At 44.4% G+C, this 19,111-nt stretch overlaps 1 protein-coding gene and 1 non-coding gene across 2 annotated transcripts in view; both read right to left on the bottom strand.

Annotated features, from left to right (window-relative positions):
• LOC134760550 (basic proline-rich protein-like) overlaps positions 1 to 19,111 on the bottom strand; it is a 42,342-nt gene that overhangs the window by 13,529 nt on the left and 9,702 nt on the right. The window lies entirely within an intron of this gene.
• LOC112129764 (U6 spliceosomal RNA) lies at positions 437 to 543 on the bottom strand. Its single transcript, XR_002912117.3, has one exon. It is a non-coding gene; the product is annotated as a U6 spliceosomal RNA (small nuclear RNA).

Below are 19,111 nucleotides of genomic sequence, written 5' to 3' on the forward strand. Positions count from 1 at the left end.
CAGAGTGAGACTCCATCTCAAAAAACAAAACAGTAAAAAGCATGGTGTGATCGATGTTTGCTAAATACATTCACATATATGGATACTTCTACTTACGAAAGTCACAAATGTAGACGTGTATCCCGACCCAACATTTTTTTTTTTTTTTTTTTTTTTTGAGACGGAGCCCCGCTCTGTTGCCCAGGCTAGAGTACAGTGGCGCGAACTCGGCTCACTGCAAGCTCCGCCTCCTGGGTTCACACCATTCTCCTGCCTCAGCCTCCTGGGTAGCTGGGACTACAGGCACCTGCCACCACGCCTGGCTAATTTTTTTTTGTATTTTTACTAGAGACAGGGTTTCACCGTGTTAGCCAGGATGGTCTCGATCTCCTGACCTTGTGATCCGCCCGCCTTGGCCTCCCAAAGTGCTGAGATTACAGGTGTCAGCCACTGCGCCCAGCCTATCCTGATCCTTCACAAGTTTTTTGTTATCTGTGCACCGAGGCCATGCTAATCTCCTCTATATCATTCCAATTTCAGTATATGTGCTGCCAAGGTGAGTACATGACTTAATGTTTTAGACCAATCTTAACTGAGGTACTAAACAATCAGCAGCTTAAGCCTCTACTTGGTTGGGTTAAGCGTTAAGCCATACCTCCCAATCTTGGCTTCAGTGGTCTATCCCTGATGGCTGGGCTCCCATGTGGCTTCCTGAGTTGCCTTTGAAGTTGACCACATTCCCAACCATGTGGGTTTAGGAAACAGCCCTAGGGGTATATTTTTCTCTAGATCATAACTCTTCCTTGTGATCTTTCTTTTTTCCTTGTCCACTACACCAGGTCCTTCCCTGTTTGGTCAGGGAAGTATCACATCTAAATAGATTCCACTAACATTCCAAGGGAAATGGAGTGGCTGTTTCTGAAAAATAAGAACATGAAAAACTCTAGAAAGACTGTGGGAAGAAAAAATGTTTTCTCTAAAACCCTTGAGTCCACATCCTCCACTCTTAAGTGGGGAGCCCAGAACAATCTTTCCAATCTCTTATTCACCTTTTTTTTTTTTTTTTGAGACAGAGTTTCGCTCTTGTTGCCCAGGCTGGAGTGCAATGGCACCATCTCAGCTTGCCGCAACCTCCACCTCCTGAGTTCAAGCGATTCTCGTGCCTCAGCCTCTTGAGTAGCTAGGATTACACGTGTCCACTACCACTCCCAGCTAATTTTTTATACTTTTAGTAGAGACGGGGTTTCACTATGTTGGCCAGGCTGGTCTTGAACTCCTGATCTCAGGCAATCTATCGGCCTTGGCCTTCCAGAGTGCTGGGATTACAGGCATGAGCCACCGTGCCTGGCCTCTTATTCACTCTTATATCCTCCCAATAATTTTTGGACTTAATGAGGAAGGTGTGTTGTTTGAACACCGCGCTTGGCGCATTCAGCTTCACATTCACAGCCAGTGCCTATCTGGGCCAGTTCTCCCGTCGCTAGCTCATTTTAGTGTATCCAGATCATGGCAGTTTACCAGGACACATCACTTCTTCTCCCACTTACCCTCCTACCCATTCTTGCCTCTGTTTCAGAGGGACACATGGTGGTAGAGCCCTGATACTGCTGGATATATCTAAAATGAATTCCTAAAACAAATTGCTTCTGAAGAGTCCCCAGCCTGGTGGCTGAGTGAGCGAGAATTAAGTGTCAGTGAAGGAACTAAATTACCACTTATTGCTTCATCCATATAATTAAGTTAATAATTAAAACATGACTAGCAGGGGCCTTATCCACCAGGAATCATAACATGCTTCTTTTTTAGACCATTGTCACAAATATGAAAACCACATCGGTAATTGTTCTCAGAACTGCTTAGCAACCTCAGCTTTAATTGTCAGCCAGCTTATCAGAACATGCAGTTAATTATCGTGTCTCATACCTAGAAGGTTTGGCATGTGAAAGAGTTCTGGAGATGGATCTTCCCTGCGGTGAAATTGAGTCAGATGGATCACCTGCAAGGGGGTTCACCCTGGGAGAATATTTCAGAATTTGCCTGCTTCTTCCTGGAACCAGCCTCTGTTAGAATGCATGATTCCATGATGAAAACTTACAGATTTTCCATGGAGGAGAAGACCTCTTCCTGATCATATGTCCATAGTTATGGGACTGTCTATTAGTGGTACAGTTGCTGAGCCAGCCCAGGTTTAGTATTCTCATTAGTAACAGGTATTTGGATGCTCATAACAGTTCTAGGGGAAATTTATGAGTGATGACGTAAAATAAAACGCTGGACCTGAGAACGAAGAGATGAGTTCTATGGCCAGTTTTTATGCCACTAGCTGTGGGCCTTTCTTCAAATCTTATCTCACTAAACCTCAGTTTCTTTTTTTTTTTTTAATTATACTTTAAGTTCTAGGGTACATGTTCACAACGTGCAGGTTTGTTACATATGTATACATGTGCCATGTTGGTGTGCTGCACCCATTAACTCCTCATTTACATTAGGTATATCTCCTAATGCTATCCCTCCCCCCTCCCCCCACCCCACAACAGACCCCAGCGTGTGATGTTCCCCTTCCTGTGTCCACGTGTTCTCATTGTTCAATTCCCACCTATGAGTGAGAACATGCGGTGTTTGGTTTTTTGTCCTTGCGATAGTTTGCTGAGAATGATGGTTTCCAGCTTCATCCATGTCCGTACAAAGGACATGAACTCATCCTTTTTGCATGGTATTCAATGGTGTATATGTGCCACATTTTCTTAATCCAGTCTATCATTGATGGACATTTGGGTTGGTTCCAAGTCTTTGCTATTGTGAATAGTGCTGCAATAAACATACATGTGCATGTGTCTTTATAGCAGCATGATTTGTAATCCTTTGTGTATATACCCAGGAATGTGATGGCTGGGTCAAATGTAAACCTCAGTTTCTTAAACTGTTAAATAGGTAGGAGTGCAATAGCCCGAGCTGGTATGCCTTGGGCTGCTGGCACATCAGCAAGTGCAAAGAGGTATGGCCATTGGAGGTTTGTTTTTTTGAATATCCTAAATTGTTTCTTAGGTGTGAATTTTGCAAACATTATTTATATTAGCGGTAACGGTGGAGCCAGAGAGTATTGCGCCTTCTCCAAGCTGCACTGTGAGAACCACTGATGGTGTGGTGGAACTTACGGGCCTTTCCAAGGCCACAGCTCTTTCAGCCTGCAGCTATCAGCCCATTCATCTCTCTGTGCTTGTGGACTGGTATGGTGATTCACAGGGTGTCAGGATTTCTTCTGACAGCTTTATGGAATGTATCAATGAGGATAACCTCAAAAAATTTGTATGAGGAATCTTTACCAACCCAGTGAGAATTCAGGCCTCTTAGAGGCCCACGGTAGCATCCAGCTCACTCCTCTGCAATGAACCAAAGGCTTCGAGCAAACTTTAGCTTGTTAACATCAGGATGGACAGGCTTGCTGTAAGTTTCACCCTTAGGAACTGGGTGTTTTCGGCCACCGTGGGGCACGTGAATCCTGTATATAACGTAACCTGGCTTGGCCTTCTATCTCAGTCCATGCGCCTGGGAGGAGGGCAGTTCAGCCAGCAGAAGTGATGGCTTTCTGTTTCTGAGGCCAGCCCCAGGATGCAGAGATGTTCTGAGGATGCCAGTAATTTCCTCTCTGCTCCCTGATGTCATCTTAAAGGGCCTGCCTAAGCCACAGTACCCAATGAGACAGATTTTTATAGCAAAAGTCCCAGCTCCTGGCTCCTTCATCCTGACCATAACTGATGGAGTTGAGAGTGAATACCAGATTGGAGCTGAGCTTATCAGTTTCAATGTGTTCAGACCTTTGCATCAGGGATAGGAAGACTGACACATTTGGCTATGGGGGGAACAAGGCTGGAACGCTGGAACGTCATGGAACAGAAGCCATCATCTTGGGATGGCTTTGTTGAAGCCTTGTACACGCAGAGATGTAAGCGAAGTCATGTCTGCAAGAATAGAATAATAAATAAGATATTTATAGAAAAGAAGAAATAAGAGGAGGAGAGGAGAGAGAGAGTGAGAGAGAAAAGAAGGAAGAGAGCGAGAATGCCATCTACTAAATTTCTGGTTCCATGAAGCTTCACTCTGCTTCTAAATAGCTTTCCTTTTTCACGTGAGCCTTGATGAGTAGAGCTATGTTCCACACAACCAAACCATTTCTAACTAAGGTGGGGTTTTAGGTGACAGCCTCAACTATTTCAAGTTTTCCTGGCAAGATCTTCCGAGCATGAGTGAAATGGATGGATCATGCTGGGTCAGCCAGACATAGTCAGGCTGGGACTCGAGCCGTGTCTGCTTCTTGGATTCGTGGCCTACCATTATGAAAGCTGGGACCTTGTTGTATAGTAATGTGGCTTCCACACATGGGTGGCATAAAACAATGTCAATTTATTATCTTGCCATTCTTCAGTTTGGAAGTTCAACATTGGTCTCACTGGGATGAAATGAAGTCATCATCAGGGCCAATTCCTTTGGTGGCTCTCAGGAAGAATCCATTTCCTTGTGCATTTCCAGCTTCTGGAGGCTGCCCACATTCTTTGTCTTGTGGCCCCTTCTTCCACCTTCAAAGTGAATTATGTGGCATCTTTCTGACTCTGCTTCCAGTGTCACAGCTTTCTCCAACTCACTCTTTTTACTCCCTCTGCCCCATGTGAATACACTGAGCCCCCTTGGATAAATCAGGATGATTTTCTCATCTCAAGGTTATTGTTTGGCCATGTTCCCACCCAAATCTCATCTTGAAGTCCCACGTGTGGTGGAGGGGACTTGGTGGGAGGTAATTGAATCATGAGGTCAGATCTTTTCCATGCTGTTCTCATGATAGTGAATAAGTCTCATGAGATCTGACGGTTTTACAAGGGGGAGTTTCCTTGCACAAGCTATCTCTTTGCCTGCTGCCATCCATGTAAGAGGTGACTTGCTCCTCCTTGCCTTCTGCCGTGATTGCGAAGCCTCCCCAGCCACGTGCAACTGTGAGTCCATTAAATCTCTTTTTCTTCCCAGTCTCAGATGTGTCTTTATCAGCAGCATGAAAATGGACTAATACAGCAACCTTAATTCCCCTTTTTCATGTAACCTAACAATTCACGGGGCCCAGGGATGAGGGCATGGACATCTTGGTGGGGAGGGAGCATTATTCTACCTACTGCATGTGGGGAGAAAACAACAAATACAATGTAGAGCATTCTTTAAAAATACTCATTTTGGCTTAGGAAACTTTGGTGTTCAACTAGTGATCTTCTGAACCCATGCTTTAATGAAAAATAAACCCATGCTTTAATGAAAAATAGCATGGACTTTCCACTCCTTTAGGCCTGAGTTTGATCCTACCAAGTCTATGACTTGAGTGTGTGTGTTTAACTTCTCTATACTTCAGCTTCCTCCTCCATAAAATGCAGATAATGATGGGGAACTAGATGAAATGTTTGGGGAACTAGATGAAATCAAATATGCTTTAAAAAAAACATTACAAATGCCTATTTTTTTTTTTTTTTTTTTTTTTTTTTTTTGCTTTCCTTCCTTTCCTTTTCCTTTCCTTCCAGATCTTGACAGCCTGGAACCATGAACTGAATATACCAAGAATGCTCTTCAGTGAGAGAGGACCCATGCTGTCTTGGTCATGCTATGTCTCAGCTGCAGAAGTGACCTGGTGCTAGAAATCTGAAACTAGCATTCCACCGGGATGACAATCCATAATCTCCTCATGTTCCTTCTGCCCCATATTTCAGGTCTTGTTATCTCTGGGAGCGAGAGCCATCCAAGGTCTTCTTTTTGTCTTTCATTTCTCACAGCATAGAATGACAAGGGCCAGGAAGCCAAGGAGAGGGTATTTTGGGGGTTGCTAAGTAGGAGCTGCCAGGATAGTGATCTCGGGGGCCTGTCTGAATGATGGGAGGTATTGAAGAATTCCCAATAGACTGCATCCAGATCATGGCTATAGCAAGCTTTTCCCCATCCCTTTGAGCAACTTATATTCCTTTTTTTGGCTTTTTTAAAAAAAATTTTACTTTAAGTTCTGGGATACATGTGAAGAATGTGCAGGTTTGTTACATAGGCATACATATACCCTGGTGGTTTGCTGCACCTATCAACCCGTCATCTAGGCTTTAAGCCCTGCATGGATTAGGTATTTGTCCTAATGCTCCCTCTCCTCTTGCCCCCCACCCCCTGACAGGCCCTGGTGTGTGATGTTCCCCTCCCTGTGTCTATGTGTTCTCATTGTTCAACTCCCACTTCTTAGTGAGAACATGTGGTGTTTGGTTTTCTGTTCTGTGTTAGTTTGCTGAGAATGATGGTTTCCAGCTTCATCCATGTCCCTACAAAGGACATGAACTCATTCTTTTTCATGGCTGCATAGTATTCCATGGTGTATATGTGACACATTTTCTTTATCCAGTCTATCACTGATGGGCATTTGGGTTGGTTCCAAGTCTTTGTTATTGTAAATGAGCAACTTACATTTCTTTAAAGTGTTGGTGAGCTCTGTACATCTGTAACCACAGCCATGGGCTTCTGATGAGAACTTCTTATTTTACTTTATGTTTGAAGGAGCTTGGCTGCCTTTGACCTCACCACCCTAGGAATTGGAATGGAATGAGTGAAGGAGTTCCTATGTTGGTTTGTGGCAGGAAGATAGTCCAGTTGTATTTAAATGGTATCATTATGGAAATGCAACCAGTTCAGGTATCAAAGCCTTTGCAAAACATTCTAGAAGGTTACTCATGTTTTAGCTGAAAAAGCAGTCTGCTGATTATAAAATATGGCTCCTCAGCTTTCCTTTCAGTTTTAGACAGTTACCATACCTCATTGGCAGCTCACAATGCATCTTCACAGATATGAGCACTTTTCTTGGTGCACGGGTTCCTAGCAGAGTCTCAGAGTCAGACAGGCCAGTGTTGAAATCCCGATTCTCTTGAAACTAGCAGTCACTTAATCTTTCTGAGTTTCAGTTCTCCTAACTGTAAAATGGTGGCACTAATAACTATTTCCTTGAATTGCTGTGCTTATTAAATGCCCCTAGCATGGCACCAAGCCCTCATTAAGCACTTGGAAACTAATATCCGTTTCTTCTTTTTTGGGTTCTCTGCATATAATGTTTATATACATCTTAATTAAAACTGCTTCTTTCCTTAAAAAATCTAATATTCACCTATAGAAGGGTATTCACAGAAAAGGATGCAGCTACCTTTCCTTCTCTGGGCACAGTAGACATTTGCCTTCCCAGATTTGGAAATGAAGGAAGCAAGATTGCCTTTTGGGGAATTAGGCACAGTGCATCACAGTACAGATATGTGAACTCAGCTGAAGAAGAAGGCACAGCTCTCAGGTAGACAAGCCCCCACAGCCACCAGACTGAATATATTTCCATCAAGAAAGGATGTGTCCATCAGAGGAAGGACTTGTCAACTCTGGAACAAGAAAGAAATGTGAGTACCAGAGGCAAATATCAGCAGGATCCATCCTAGGATATTCCACTTAACTAGTGACTGGAAGAGTTCTGGTTTTGTCAGGGCAGAGGTGGAGCCCACATATTTTAAGCGACTCTGGTCTCACTGGCAAGACCATCCTCCTTGCGGAATGAAAACACTGAGGTATCTCAGCTGGATGCCTGAAGCACTGGATTATTGAACTTCCCTCTTTCTGACTTCAGGCTCACCAGAAACTTTCAGTCTGTGATTTGGCTTCTCCTTGGAGTCTGCCTATGGTGAGACATTGGGCTCATTCTATGGAATCTGAATTTTTAGATCTCCGTGCCAGTAATTTCTCACAGTAAATGAAGGCATTGGCATTCTGGTTTTATCTGCCAGTGTTCTGTGCTTGGTTAAAGTGTCTCTATTGAGAGATGGATCCCTTTTCAGATTCTGTAGCATCCAAGTAGCAGATCTAGGATGATGGAAAATTCCCTAAAGTAAGCCATATTAGTTTATGAGACATCTTGGAAGATAGTCTGCTGGCCTTTCCTCTTGGTGACAACCATCTGGCATTTCAGAAGAAGAACATTTCCAACTTTGAGACTAACCATACACCCCCTCCCCACTCCATCTCACTCAATAACAGCCCATGGTGTTGGTGTCACATGCCAGATTCTGGAGTTTGGAACCAAACAGACCTGGGCTTGACTCTGCTGCCTTCTGTCTATATAATACTGGGCATGTAATGTAATGTCTCTGAACATCAGTTTCTCCATCTGTAAAATGAGATTCCTCACAGGGATGTTGCAAGGATGAAAGTGACGCGGCTCAACAAATGCAGCTATGATTATCACGTACATTGGCAAGGACTCATTGATGTAGAATGATGGTCGAGTGTGGATCTTTCATTCTAATACGTACGGTGAATCTGTTATGTGCAATGGTGCCTGACTAGTTTTCAGTGATGTGCCATTGTCATGGCCTTTCCTGGGGTGGACTTCTCCTTAAGGAAGGCTAATGGATTTCTGCACCTAAGAGCTCAAGGACCTTGCTGAGTTTTTATTTTCCCCACAAACTAACAAAGTTGCAATACCTCAGTCTGGCTTCACTGTTCCAGGCATTGGTAAAATTAGGTTGTCTCTCCTCTCTGGGCAAAACTGTGCTTTGATTCTTTTGATTATAAGGGGAGAGCATTTTAGCACACCCAGAGATGAAAACAATCACAGTTTCCCTCTCAGCAAAGTTCTGGCTGCATTGCCGAGCAATAGCCAGGTGGCCTGCTTTGCTTCCATCCTTCAGTACACTCTTTTTACAAGGTCTGAACAGGCTGGAGCTTCCCCGAATGCTTTGTGATGGGAATGGGTGTGGAGGGCCTTCACCTATGGCCTCAAGTTGAGCCCCTGAAAGTATAAAGGGGCAACAATTTTGGCGAAGCAAGTTTGTTTTAAGGGTATAAGCATATATATGTCAATGTTTTGGTCTTCCTTAAAGTAGAAATTATTGCTTCATGGTACCATTCGATCAGAACTTCGGCAACTGGTTCGTTAAATGAGAACATTCTTTTTTGTATGTGCCCATTTCTACCTGATCTCTGTCCCTGGAAAACATTTTGGGTGAATGCAGTCACTTTTGTGGTCACTCTTAGACAATAACGACAAATTTGATATAATAATGCTACTCGGCTACTTCTAGGTAAGAGAAAATCTAGTCCAGTCTAATATACAAACTCCAGACTCTCCTTCCACCACTCGGCCGATTTCAGGTTTGGAAGTCATAGTGGGGGAAATAGTTGTGATTGCTTCTCCACCCATTCCCATCTTACCTACCCTAACACCCCATCAGACATTTTAGGACCCTCTTGTGTTGGGGTCGTAGGTGGGGAGGAGAGAGGAGAGGAAGGACAGAAGAGGCTTCCTACACCCGCCTGTAATCTGTATGTGGCAGTAAGCACATGTCTCTCTCTCTCTATGTGGCACTTTGTGAATTCCTCCATGAGCCCTCTGACTGCAGCCCCTAAAGCTGAGGAAGCCACCACATGTTGGCTGCTTTTGACTTTTTTCTCTTGACAGCTGTGCACCCAATGGCACGCCCACAGCTCCTTCTGCTGAGATTACCTCACTCCTGGCAGGAAGCCCACATGGGCAAGCTTCTTTTCTTCCTCTTCATTTAAAAAAAAAAAAAAAACACTTCAGTGGTAACCTGATTATAAAAGCAACACACGTGGCAACAGAATATTTCTAAAAATAAGAGAGCAGAAGATAATTAGTCAAATTCCTGCCACCTACATCCCAAATGCCCATCAGCAGATGAATGAAGAAACAAATCGTTGTACATTCCCACGCTGGAGTACCACTCAGCGATAAAAAGGAGTGAACTATTGATACAACAACATGGTTGCATCTAAAAATAATTACGCTGAGTGAAAGAAGGCGAACAAAAAAAGCGTGCATACTGTCTGATTCCATTTCTATAAAATGCTCAAAAATACGCACTGATTTACAGTGACAGAGAGCAGAGCGGTGATTGCTTTTTAATGAGGCAAAGGGAAGGGTGGGAGGGATGGATTCTAAAGGAGTAGAAGGACATTTCTGGGGGTGATGGATAAGTTCCTTTTCTTGATTATGGAGATAGTTTTGTGCATGTATCAAATTGCATCCTTTAAGTATGTGCAGTTCTTTGTAAATCTATTATGTTTCAATAAAACTATTTAAACATTTTTACTGTTGGGCATATTCAGACAGGGTCTTTTTCTTTCTTTCTTTTTATTTTTTATTTTACTTTAGGTTCCAGGACACATGTGCAGAACATGCAGGCTTGTTACATAGGTATACGTGTACCACGGTGGTTTGCTGCCACTACTGACCCATCCTCTATGTTCCCTCCCCTTGCCCCTCACCCCCCAACAGGCCCTGGCGTGTGTTGTTCCCCTCCCTGTGTCCATGTGTTCTCATTTTTCAACCCCCACTTATGAGTGAGAACATGTGGTGTTTGGTTTTCTGTTCCTGTGTTAGTTTGCTGAGAATGATGGCTTCCAGCCTCATCCATGCCCCTGCAAAGGACATGGTCTCATTCCTTTTTATGGTTACATAGTGTTCCACGGTGTATATGTCAGACAGGGTCTTTTTCTAGAAGGGCCATGGCTGTCTCTTTCCTGGACCACCCATCACAGGCTCTTTCCCCCACGCTCAGTGTAAGTGCAGTTTGCATCTGTGGCAGCCTCTGTGTTCAGCTGTTGCCTATTATCTGTAGACTCTTTAGGAATGAGCCTGGCTGCCATCCAGGTTTCAGGGAGCCTCGATAGTTCTCCTTAAGTCCTGTCCTTTCTCTGACCTGAGGTGTTGGACCCGAAGCTTGCTCTCACCCATGTGTGGAGAGCAACCCACACACAACACCAATACCTCTCTTCGAAGATCTAATCCTTTGTATCTCTTCAACTTCCTGTGAGTCTCGGCTTTTTCCTCCATAGCCTGGAGACGGGTGCACATCTATTGAAAGCAGAAGTAGCTTTTGGCAATGCCCTTCGCCAAGCCTACACATGTGGTTCAGACATTTGGGGGTCTACTTGGCACTCATTGTTTTTAGCTTTGGGGTCACAGCTGAAACTCTGAGATGACAAAAAGTCTCATTTTAATGACCTGTTTCACTTCCCTTTACTTCACTGGGATACAAAGAGATGAATTTTTCCCAATATATTTTTAGAGGCATATGTATCATAAGAGCAGGCCAGCAGCCTCTCTGAGTGCTGAGGCCCTAATAGAGACTTGCAGTTATTATATACCTACACCCCCCCAAAGCCCCCAAAGATGCAGAGTGGACCTTTTGGTCCCTCTCCTCCCTTTGTCTAAGGACATCAGATAGTGATCATAAATATTCATCCCATCTATTTCCTGATGCTGGGAAGGGAAAATATTGCAAATGCCACGAGCACTTGTTGAAGACACACATACGCCAGGCACTGTACCCAGAACTGACTCTACAGTGGTGAGGGACAGGTCCTGCCCATGTGGATCACCCAGTCTAGTAGACTGGACAACAGGATGGTGGCCTGGAGAAGAGGGTGAACATAAACTGGTGGACAAAGGGCCACATGGTTCGCCTCCAGAGATCTTCTTTAGAAAGGAGTCAAGGGGCCGGACACAGCGACTCATGCCTGTAATCCCAGCACTTTGGGAGGCCAAGGTGGGTAGATCATGAGGTCAGGAGCTCAAGACCAGCCTGACCAACATGGTGAAACCCCGCCTCTGCTAAAAATACAAAAATTAGCCGGTGTGGTGGTGCGCACCTGTAATCCCAGCTATTCAGGAGACTGAGGCAGGAGAATCACTTGAACCTGGGAGGTGGAGGTTGCAGTGAGCCGAGATCGTGCCACTGCACTCTAGCCTGGGCAACAGAGTGAGACTCTGTCTCAAAAAAAAGAAAAAAAAAAAAGAAAAGAGTCAAGGGTGGGCAGTGCAAAGCTGAACAGCTTTCCATAGAAGCCAAATGCACCACTTCCATCAGGATCCTCCCTCATAGAGGTCACCAGCACAGGAATGAGTCAGAACATTGTCACGTGAGCAATGCGAGCAGAACCTCCCTTCCTCGTGTCCTTGCTGCTGGGCCACAGGCCAGTGGTAGGCCTCTAAAGGGTTTAGAGTCACACAGGATGATGAAGGGGACAAATCAAGGACAAAAGAAAAAAGGGAGCTTGCCCGGCACCTTCTTCTGCACCTCCAATTCCAAATGCACTCAGTGGGTGCGTGGGGAGTGCTGAATCACATATGAAAGCAAAGCTTTAAACAGGATAGACCAAGCTTTAACAACAGCAACAACACAAAAGCTTGAATGCCTACAAAGTTGGGTCTGCATCTCACGGAGAGTCCAGGAGGTTTTTGCAGAGTACAGCTGGTAATAAAAATATGGAGGATCTAGGCCAGGTGCAGTGGCTCACGCCTGTAATCCCAGCACTTTGGGAAGCCAAGGCAGGCTGATTGCTTGAGCTCACGAGTTAGAGACTAGCCAGAGCAACATTTGGAAAACCTGTCTCTACAAAATACAAAAAATTTAGCAGGGCATGGTGGTGAGCACCTGTAGACCCAGCTACTTGGGAGGCTACTTGCTTGAGGCCAAGAAGTTGAGGCTGCAGTGAGCCGTGATCGTGCCATGCATTTCAGCCTGGGTGACAGAAGACAGAAAAAGACCATGTCTTAAAAAAAAAAAGGAAGATTTACCATGCCCCAGAGACTAAGTGCCTTTACATTGTAATATAAAGTCTTTGAATCCTCACAATGACCCCAGGAGGTAGGTGCTGTTATTAACATCGTCCTTTCCACCATGAGGCTAATAAGACACAGAGAGGTTAAGTTTCTTGTTCCAGGTCACAGAGCTAGAACCTTGACTCCAGAAACAGCATCTGCAACCCCCAACCCCCCACCCCCGCGGCCTTTTGCCTATTCTGCAATCTCATGAAGTTTCCTTTCCTTCTTTGAGGCCAGGAGCTCTCCAAGGTGCTGGAGAGAGGCCCAGAAGCAGCGTAGAGAGGCAGCCCCGCCAGACCCTGCAAGACCATAGTAAGGACCAAGATTTTATTTTGAGAATTAAGGGAAACCACAGGCGTCTAAATGAATCACTGCTGCTTCCGCGCTGTCATAGCCAGCACTCCGGCTGTGTCTCTATTTAGCACTTGAGAGCTGGCTGTTTACGTACCTACTTCTCCTTCTGGACTGGAAATGTCTTAGAGCAGGGACTGCATCTTAGCCATTTTTATATCTTCTTCACGCTGTCCCAGTTACACAGTACAGTGCTGGCATATATTAAACATTTAGTACCTGTTTATTGAATGAAATTAAAGTAGAAATGGATTCTTAATTATCTCTGAAAAATCTCATTTTCCGGTAGCCCAATTAATTTCAAAGAGACTCAGGAATTTCTACAGTATCATGGCAATAGTAATGGTAATGTTAATAATTGCGGTTACTAAGCTCTGAGTGTTACATGCTGGGATTTGGGCAAAACACTTTATATCACCCTTAATATATTGAGAGAGAGGAACTCTGGGTCCTCCCAGTCACTGGTAGTCCTTTCCCAAGCAGAAGACTCACGTGGGCAAGCTTGTAAATCCCAGAGGTTAAGGAGAATACGATTTCACAGGAGTGGCCACTAGGTGGTGGTGTGACACCATTATCACCTCGCCATGGGCTAGTGGGCAACTTGGACCAATTGTTCTGGGCCTGTGGAGTGGCTGGGAACCCCTTGGGAATCAAGATGGCCAAGATGGAGATCTGTGCACCAAACTCTGTAGTTGGAGTTGAGGGCTTTCCAGTTTATGCTGCCTATGAGCAGATGAATGGAGAGGACTCTTACTAAGCCAGGGTGCATTTTCTTCTTGTTGAAATCTGAAAATTATTCACTTCATTTCAACTCAGTTGAACAAGACATTATTGAGTCTCAGCTCTCACTAACGCCCCCTCTGTCTTCACACCCTCTATTTTAGACTGGATTGGGGTGTGGGGACAGGAAGGCCACCATTCCCAGTTCTCACATTTATGAAGAACATGATTAGGCATTTAATGTTGCATTCAAATAAGGCCACGCATACAATCATTATATTCCTCCCAATGTTAAAACAGTTTATTCGCTCAATGAAAAATACTTAAGTCGTACCATTATTTTTGTGCTCTTTTTTAGCATACCTTCGTTTTAAAAATATATCAGCATCTTAAATATTGGAAGTATTTAGGACTCCTTTCTCAATTTTTGAAGAGCTACCTGTTTGAAGAGCAACTAAAATGCTTGCAGTCCCATCAAAATGACTAACCTACCATGCTTTCTCTGATTTTATTGTTTTTGTGCTTGCTAATTTCCACTTCTGGAACAGTTTCTTCTCTGTCTTAAGTTGATCTATTCCTGTCTATTCTTCAGATTTTAGATTGGACATCACCTCCTGTGCAAAGGAAGAGCTTGTTAGGTGCTTGCTTTTACCGCATTGTTGTTCTTTCTACTATGATGTAATTTGCGAATCCTTCTCTGTGTCTCCTAAAAGATCAGGGGTTCTCAACTTGGGGTATTTGGACATTTAGGCTATCCATGATATGCCCTTAAATTTTTGTATTATTTACTTACTGCCAGAATTATACAGAATAAGAGTAACCACAAAACCTCAGTGGCTCATAGTAAGCGAATATTTGTTATGTGTCTAGAGTCAGCTGGAATTCAGCCAGGTAGGGGTCCTGCCACTCTTGGATGGGCTTGTTTACACCTCTGGGATTACCTGACTGCTGGCTGATGGAGACTGGCCCTTGCTGCGGCAGCTGAGCCGTGTTCCACATGCTTCCCATCTCCCTTCTGGACTAGACGGCTAACCCAGGAGGTCCTTCTCATGGTGGTGGTGGAAATGCAAAAGATCAGGCCCCAAAATGCAAGCCTGTTTCATCAGCTTCTGCATTGGCCATTCCCACTAACATCCCTTTGACCAAAGCAAGTTACATGGATGAGCTCAAAGTCAAGTGGTGGGGAAGGCCCCCCTATTCACAGAGGGAAGGTTGGCCATGCTGCATGGCCAAGGGCATCATTCAGAAAAGAGAGAAGAATTAGGGCCACTGCTGCTATCTACCATGGATTATATGCCAAAGTACTGTATATTTTCTGGAAAGATGATCTAAGGCTTTTACCAATTTCCCACTGGGACCCACATCTGCAAAAGTTCAAGAACCTCTGATATAGACCCAGCTTTGAGTTTAGGGACTATATTTTCTTTACTTGTATATCTTCAAAACCTAAAATATAGGGCCTTGATCATAGCAGGTGCTCAATAAATGTATGTAGAATGAAAGAGTGCCTTTTGTAGGCAGGCCATATACAGTATTAGGTTCTGGGGATACAGAATTAAGCCAACCAAGGACTCTATTCTCGAGGAGCTTCTACTATGTGTGCTCTTTGAGAGAGCTGTTGCTCAGGGGTTGGACTCAGGAGGCAGGTGGACATCCTTCAGCCTCAGCCAGTACAAAGTTCGCATCATTATGATGTCTTGAGGGTGAAATTCAAGAAAGAACAAGTTCAGGGGAAACATGATAAATGAAGATGCTCAACTTATGGGGTCCCAAATGTGAATTATCCTGCAGAAACCACCTGCTGTGGAAGTAAACATATATGTGGGCATAAAAAAATGAAGTGGAGACCTCATATTTATTGGTGTCACAAAGTGAATAACGCGTTTTCTTAGCAGCTAGTTCTAGAATCCCTGTCTAACAAGGAAATTGCCTCTGTCCAAGAAAATATCTTGATAAGCTGCTCAGGGCAGAAGGTGAGAGACCCTGAAGGCATGGGTGTCCAATGAAATGAATTGTCTATTTTTTCCTCACAATGCAGGAAGGAGACAAAGGAGATAGAAGAAGGTGGGGTAAGGGGAAGGATAAGAACTGGAAAGCTGAACCATAGCCCAGACCCAAGCAGGAGAAAGAGCAAGAAATGCCTATGAGAAAGCTGGAAAGAAACCCCTGGAATTTGGAAGAAAATGTCTAAAAGGTGGTTTTCAGGAGATGGCTGGAAGGTGTTCTCTGGGACCCTCCCTCATGACTCCTAAGTAACCACACTTGCAAATGCATCTTGCATTTTATTTCCTCCAGCGTTGTTTTGGTTTTGCTATTGTGGAACTGAGAAAAAGACTGAGTTGCTCATCAGGATTGGTGTGGTCCCAAAGAGATATCACTTGGTAAATGTAGTAACAGATTTAGTAGCAGGACCTTGGAGATGGAGGTTTCTAGGCTTGTGCTTCTGAAGTCTTAGGGACCTAGGGAAGGGTCTGGAAGCTCAGAGACTGTGGAACCATGGGATATCAGGGCATCTGTGTCTGGCACTTGCTCTACGACACTCTCTGCTTGTATAATGTTGGGCTGGTTTCTTAAATGTTCTGCTTCTGTTTTCTCACCTCTAGACTGAGGATAATAGTATCTTCTTCCTGGGGTCTTGGGGAGCTGTCTAATGAGAAATGGAGACATCATACAAGACATAGCACCTGGCACACACACTCATATGTGTCAGCTCTCATTATTTTAGATGTCTCATTATTTTAGGTTGTTATTATTATTGCTTTTGTTGTTCCCAGTAGCTGACATTTGGGTAGCATTGGCCTGGTGGACTGGAAGCAACACAGGACTGAGGGTCAGAAAACCAGAGTCTGGTCTTCGCTCCTCCCCTAAACAGCCATGCGACCTTGAGGAAGTCACTTTGCCCTTCCAGGCTTCAGGCTTCCTATTCCTCCTTTAACTGAAGAAATTCGACAAGACTTTGTCTGAGGGTTGTTTTTTCCCTTCAACCTGTAGGAGGCACCATGGCCCCGCAGCTCCCGGCCTCACAAAGCCTGTTTTGACATTGGAGGAAGCAGCCCTGGGTTGCAGTCCACAGTCCACTCCAAAATCCATTTTCCCCACTCAGCATAACACTGAAATGAGACTGACTTGGTGTGTTTGTTTACACCCCTTGGGAAGTTATTTCCCTTTTCACTTAATTACCTGATATCCAGACATTGCTGTGCAAAATTCGCCTCAAATACATTTTGTAAAGTCATCTAGACTTGCTCATCTGGTGCTTTGATTAAAATGTGCAATCTTCCCCAGGCTTCAGCACCTCATTAAATAATTGCACCTCCAGTGAGAAAGTAAACAGCACACTCCAGGGGCACAGAGAACAAGATAAATGTGGTGCACATCCAGCAGCTATTTTATACTCCATCCCCCAGGCAAACACGTAACCTCTGGCTTAAGGGCTGGACGGATACTGGCTTTAAGTTGCTCTCTTTTTGCAATCTTTTTGGGAAGGAGTATGAGCTAGAAGCAGAGCAGAATCTCCTCTGCCCGCCCTTTCCTGGCTGAATGTATGCTTAACTTAGGCTCAGCCCTGGCGGGAGGACCAAGGGTTAGTTGTTCACTGGGAACCTGGCTCATCCCCTAGCAGCAACTTTGCATGCAAAGTGCCAGGGGCGGGGGCTGGATACAGAGCACATTTCCTAGAGGGTGTTGCAGTGTTGTTGAGGGATTGGCAACTTTGAATCAAGTCCCACCTTTCTCATTAATTCTTGATGTTGACCTTGAGCATTTCACTTTACCTTTTCTGACCTTCATTTTCCCCCTGCCTCTTCTATAAAATGAATCTGGGGTATGACTATGGAGGGAGTGGCTGAGTTAGGATGGAGGAAAAAAATCAGTGGAAAAGATGAGGTCAAGGAACTGACTCACAAATCCTATGATGACAGGTGATGATAATGACCAACAGCACAAGGAGCCACCTTTGAGCTCCAGGATAGGAAGCTCGATTCAAGATGATGTCCCAACCACCATGGTCCCAAAAAAGGCTGAAGGATGCTGGTTGGTGAGGGTGTTCATGGAAAGTTCTTTTCCCTGGCATTACAACTCCAAGGTATGGTAATTGAGGATCTAACCACCAGGCTGGCATAGATTCTTCTTGAATTTTTCTTCCTGTTCCATAGGGAATGGCAAGGAACCTGAGGAACCAGCGTGAGGAACACCTGGATGATCTGACGTCTTCCTCACTTTATCCCTACCTGTCCACGCCTCCATCTATCCACCTATCCATCACTGATCAAGCTCTCACTATGTCTATAGTGTAGAAGGTGCCACCAAATGCAATGGAACCTCTTGTCTCATGTGTCTACTTGCGTCTTTAAGTTGATACAGGGAAGGCATAATCCAAGCACAGGATGCTGGAAGCTATGGAGGTACAGTGGCCTCTGAGCAAACTGAAAACTCTCTATCACTAAAGGGTTGGAATACAGGGTATCTCCTCTGCTCTGCCACCTACCTTGAGGATGCTTTACATGTGGCTAAAAGTGGAGGCAGAGATATTTGGATAAATAAATGCTAGAGAATTGGAAATTCCTAGGACAAGTCAATTTGGATATGTCTATGTCATCCTTTTTTTTTTTTTTTCTAAGAGACACATAACTCTGATCCTTAAGGAGTTACAGAGTTCCCATAGCTTTGGGTCTGGAAGCCATATTCTTTTTTATGTAACATCCCTGAATATGCTACATGTATACCCTAAATTTGCTCTGTAATTCTTTTTTTTTTTTTTATTTGAGAGGGAGTCTCACTCTGCTGCCTATCCTGGAGTGCAGTGGTGTGATCTTCACTCACTGCAACCTCCTCCGCCCGGGTTCAAGCGATTCTCCCACCTTAGGCTCCTGAGTACCTGGGATTACAGGCACGTGCCACCACACCTGGCTAATTTTTGTGTTTCTAGTAGAAGCGGGGTTTCACCATGTTGGCCAGGCTGGTCTCAAACTCCTGACCTCAGGTAACCCACCCGCCTCAGCCTCCCAAAATGTTGGGATTTCAGGCATGAGCCACCATGCCTGGCCTATAATTATTCTTCACAAAGTATTTCAGCAATAGGATTAATTATATGTGTCATTAATTATTCAATGTTTGTCTGTCTTACCAAAGTGTGAGCTCCGAAAGGACAAGAGCTTACCACAAATAGCTACAAATTACCTATACACATCTTAGGTACTGTTTTAAGCCCTTCAGATACAGCCTGCTCACCCAGAACTCGTATTCTGGTTCCAGGATGGGGACAAAGGGAATTGCTACCTAACACAGTTGTCAGAAAAATTCTCTCGAATCAGGTTGCATGAAAACGGAGACTGAAAGCAGTGAAGGACCATATCATGAAGCTCTCTGGGAGGCGGGGCATTTAAAGAAGAGCAAATGGAA

Source organism: Pongo abelii, chromosome 19 (genome assembly GCF_028885655.2).
Source record: "Pongo abelii isolate AG06213 chromosome 19, NHGRI_mPonAbe1-v2.0_pri, whole genome shotgun sequence".
NCBI lineage: Eukaryota > Metazoa > Chordata > Mammalia > Primates > Hominidae > Pongo > Pongo abelii.